A 4,436-nucleotide genomic window follows, 5' to 3' on the forward strand; every position below is an offset into this window, starting at 1 on the left:
CATTCTGAATTCCACATTTGGCTTGATCATAGGTTCTTCAGATACAATTGTTTTAAAAAAAACCTGTGAAAAATTTTCTTTACGTGCAAAGCTTTCTAAAAGGGAATACGCATAGTTCAGATTTCAATGTAGAATTCACAAGAGTACACCAAGACACTGCAAACATTGGGCCTCATTTACAAAGCCGTTGCGCCACCGGTCTGTCACCTTTTTTAACACACCGGCGGAACAGTGTGCCTGCCCATATTTACAAAGCCACGTAAAGTTACCCAGTGTGATTTTTCTTGACCTTGTAAATATGGGTTCCTTTAACGCATTACTCTGGATGAAAGGGGTATTGCATGGGTGTTGTTGTGGGTGTTCCCACGCAACATCCATGCAACCTGACACATTCCCAGATTTATAACATTTGGAAAGCTGGGAGTGAGTCAGAATCCTATGGCTCCCTAGGGGAGGTGTAGGAGTGGTGCAAGAGGAGAAATACTTTTATTTCTCCTCGTTCTTTACTCTTTCTATGCATCCTATATTCTTCAGCATTCATAGAAAGAGGAAAATGTCATCACTGATTGTTTTTTGGCTTCCTGCACAAACACAATCATCCCGCAATGCAGGCATCTGTGAAAAATGACTCAAGGGTGCCTGCACTGACACATGGCAGCCAATTGTGTGCCAGTGAAGGGGAAAACACAAGCATGCATTGCATTGTTATCAACACGATGCATCCATGTGCTTTGAAAATGACGCAACTCTGTGCAGCAAAAGTGCTTGCAGCGCGACGCTGCATCATTTTCTTGTAAATGAGGGGCATATTGACCACCCCCAAATTCCTGCAGCGAATTAACTATGCCTAAGTGCTGTAAAAGTGTAGAAATCAACATGAAGGTCGCCACTCTTTGCAAATCTTATACCAGTTAAAGGCTCATAATTACCAGTTTGAACTTAATAAATTAATATTGTTTTTGGAAATAACTTTTTCAAAACACTATTTATTTCGTTCTCTTCAAGAAGTAAAACGTTTACATACATTTGTTTGCATAACATTTCCCCGTCAATTTGGAAGAACATTCCTATAACTTTTTGAAATTTTTTAAAATTCTATACTAATTTATTTGCATTTTCTAGTCATTGTTGACTAGGACATGAAAACTAAAATTAGATATTCAAAAGCTGCCATCTAGACTGAAAGTGTAACCAATTTTAGACCATGTACTGGTGCTTTTTTACATGAAAAACAGGCGCCAGAATTGATATACACTATGTAGCATGGCATCTGTTTCACTTAGGATTTACAATGAGAAGCCTTCAAATATGTAAATCCTTCCGCGGAGGTACCACAAGGTGAAATGCATGGACAGTCAGACCATGTGGTAACTTGATACATTTAAAGCAAGGAGTACTTTGCTAGACTGGCTGCTGATGTATCCATAATTTCTGGTGCACTGTGGTGTCTTTATGCATATAAAGGACCCTAGATTCATTGTGTCAATCAAATGCCCTAGGAGGTCCCAGACTGTTCGGTACTTAAACTAATGTTCCCAAGTCATGTAATGAGCCAGGGACCAGGCACTTTACTCAGGAAGAACCAGGTGAGGTGTGGGTAAGGACAAGGGTAACCTTTTCTCCTCCTCATCGCTGTAGACTTTGGTGATTCGGACGGCTGGAAACGGTTTAATTTCTCAGGATTATTGGATGCCATCTGTGAAAAGTCACTGAATATGTCCTGGTAGGTCTCGTCACCTGACTGTCCATATAGTCCTTCAGATTCCCGCATCTCCTCATTCATTGTTGCCACTAGCAACAGTATTACAATATCAGCATTTGCAGCTTCAACTGCAATAGTCAAGGTGTCTTTTCCTTCTTCGTCTTTGGTGTGCTGATTTGCCCCACGTTTCAGAAATAAGCAGACTTGCCCAGTGTGCCCTAAAATAGTTGCATGATGCAGGGGTCCTCTGCCATTCAGATCCATGTGATTAACATTGGCACCATTCTGCAGCAGGAACTCACATGCGACCAAAGAACCCCCATGCACAGCCTGAATGAGTGATGTTGCACCGTTTTCCTCTGCATTCACCCAGTTAATATCTGCGCCATGTGCCAATGCTTCTGCCATATCAGGAAGGCTTTTCTCATACGCAGCTCGAAAAAGGTGCAGCCCTGGGTGAAACTTTTTCGAATCCTGAAATACTGAAGAATCTCGCTTCTCGACCTGTAGGACTGGTTCATGAAACTTGTTTGAGGATACAGTAGAGGCAAGAAGTTCTCGACTGCCATCTGAACTGAAGCGGAATCCACTGTCATTGCTTTTCACTGAACGTCTGGAAGATGTTGAGAAGTGATCCTGTGATGTCAGGGACTTCTCAGAACTACTGAGGTCTTCGTTCTTGCACTGGGAATAGGGCCTTTTCTGTCCATCAAGAGGGTGGGAAGCAATGCAGTCCTTATTCACAAACCTCTTTTCCACGTACTTTGCTCTGATATATGCCTCCTTTTCCAGTCTTGTATTTTCATTGCCTGGCTTCTTTACTCCAAGGGTTTTCAATTTAGCTTCATATATTCGATTAATAACTTGATTTCCCAGTTCACACATCAGCTTTAGTAATTCAGGCTCCCATGTATCTAACGTTAAAGACCTTACTTTCGAAAAGTGCACACCAAGACTCCTGTGTATCCCAGAACACTCAATGCACAGGATGATTCCAAGGTTGATGCTGGCCCATCGCGGATCCGCCAGACCACAATCGCAGCAGACGGAGTTTCCAGCGATACACTGAATCTGCTGTAATGCACTTTCACCTTTAACTAATTTCTCTTTCACCTCGCAGCCAGAGTCCCGACTTCCTGTGGAAGGTGAAGGATTCTTATCGAGATTTTCCGTCTCATCACTCTTTTCTCTATATGCTGTATCAATACTAGTTTGGACAGCTTTAATCCATGCCTGTCGCAGCTTTTCTGAGTCAGCCTGTAGCATACTGCTCTTTGTTGGTGTGACTACTTCAAAGCAGAAACGTCTTTCTATGTCTTCACAGTGTTTAACTGTGCAGAGTCGTAAATCTTCGACAACCACTGTGGGGTTATCCTTCATTTTTTTCTGATATACCAGCTGGTTGTTTTGTATTGAGAACCAGCGCCTATTCCAAGTTTTAAAGGCATTACTGGCCCTTTTAAAGAGATATCCCTCCGTTACAATGCCATTAGTCGCATCAGCATTGTATTCAAGTCTGAGATCATTGTTGGTGTAATCCTTTTGCTGAATAGTGGAGTGTTTTTGTTCCATGTCCCTCTTCTCCTTTGCTGCATCCACAACAAGCTGATCCAACTGAGAGCCAAGCTCTTTCATGTACGGTTCAAGTCCACTGAAGAGATCGTGGCCCTTGTGGAAGAAGCCTAGATGTGCATACATGAAGGATAACATCGATTTTAAAATTTCAGACCTCCGCTTTGACTGAAGAACATTGATTTGAAGGACATTGTCCAAAGCTATGTGCCGGAAGCATTTTCTTTTTGCGATTAAGATGTTTGTTGCCTCCTCCACCTCGTACAGTTTTGTTCTTTGAACTTGGGCATTTTTAACTAGTGCTTTTTCTTTTTCTTTACTGACCTTATCAAACTGCTTCTTTGCATCTTTGAATTTTCGAAGATCATCCTTAATAAATATCTGGAGTTGTGTTTTAATGGATCTCTGAGCTTCGTCAAACAGGATTGTGTGATAATTGATCATTTCTTGGAGGCTGTCTGAAAACTTCGTCAAGCTGGACTCAATCACCACATCCTTGCTTGAATACTGTGCGAGGTCCCGAATGCCATTCATAAATTGCTTGTTGGCAGCGCAAAAGGCCTTGCCTGCATCAATCATGCCACTACATAACTTAACAAGCTTATCAAGTTTCCCTTCCAGTTCCGTCACATCACCTTCAACTTCCTTCAAAGCGGCTCTGAAACGGGGAGAGTCCTTCAAGCACTCCTCGAAATCAACCGTCACCTTCATGCTGTCGCCTCGGCCCCTCCCGGGCGATGAAGGTGAGGGCAGGAATACGGAGGCAGCAGCAAGAGAAGGGGATCTGAGCGCAGCAGTTGAAGTCTGTCACACTTCAGCCTGCCTCACCGCTGCACAGCTCTCAGCCCTCGGCGCTTCCTCCACATCTGAACACGGTCCCTGCTGGCAGACACTCCAGTCTCCTAGATACGCACGTAGACATAGACAACGGACAACAATGCAAGAGTCGGAGCGTCATAGACACAAAATGTAGAATCAGATTGTCGTGCTCGGCAAGGTTCCACCAATGTATTTGCATTTTCAGCAACAAGGCAATTCATCACTGGGGGTAGTGGTCCTTAGTTATTTTTTGTACATAGACAATCCTGGGTCACAAAGGTCGATTTTAAAGGAAGGTTTCTGCAACCACAGAGGCTCCTGCTCCCCAGAGTCTTTTTCAATA

At 43.1% G+C, this 4,436-nt stretch overlaps 1 pseudogene; it reads right to left on the bottom strand.

The window, feature by feature from the left end:
• Positions 1-1,540: 1,540 nt before the first annotated feature.
• Positions 1,541-3,985, bottom strand: LOC146822757 (arf-GAP with coiled-coil, ANK repeat and PH domain-containing protein 2 pseudogene; annotated as a pseudogene).
• Between the last annotated feature and the right edge of the window lie 451 nt (positions 3,986-4,436).

Source organism: Triturus cristatus, chromosome 5_2 (genome assembly GCF_964204655.1).
Source record: "Triturus cristatus chromosome 5_2, aTriCri1.1, whole genome shotgun sequence".
NCBI classification, from domain to species: Eukaryota; Metazoa; Chordata; class Amphibia; order Caudata; family Salamandridae; genus Triturus; species Triturus cristatus.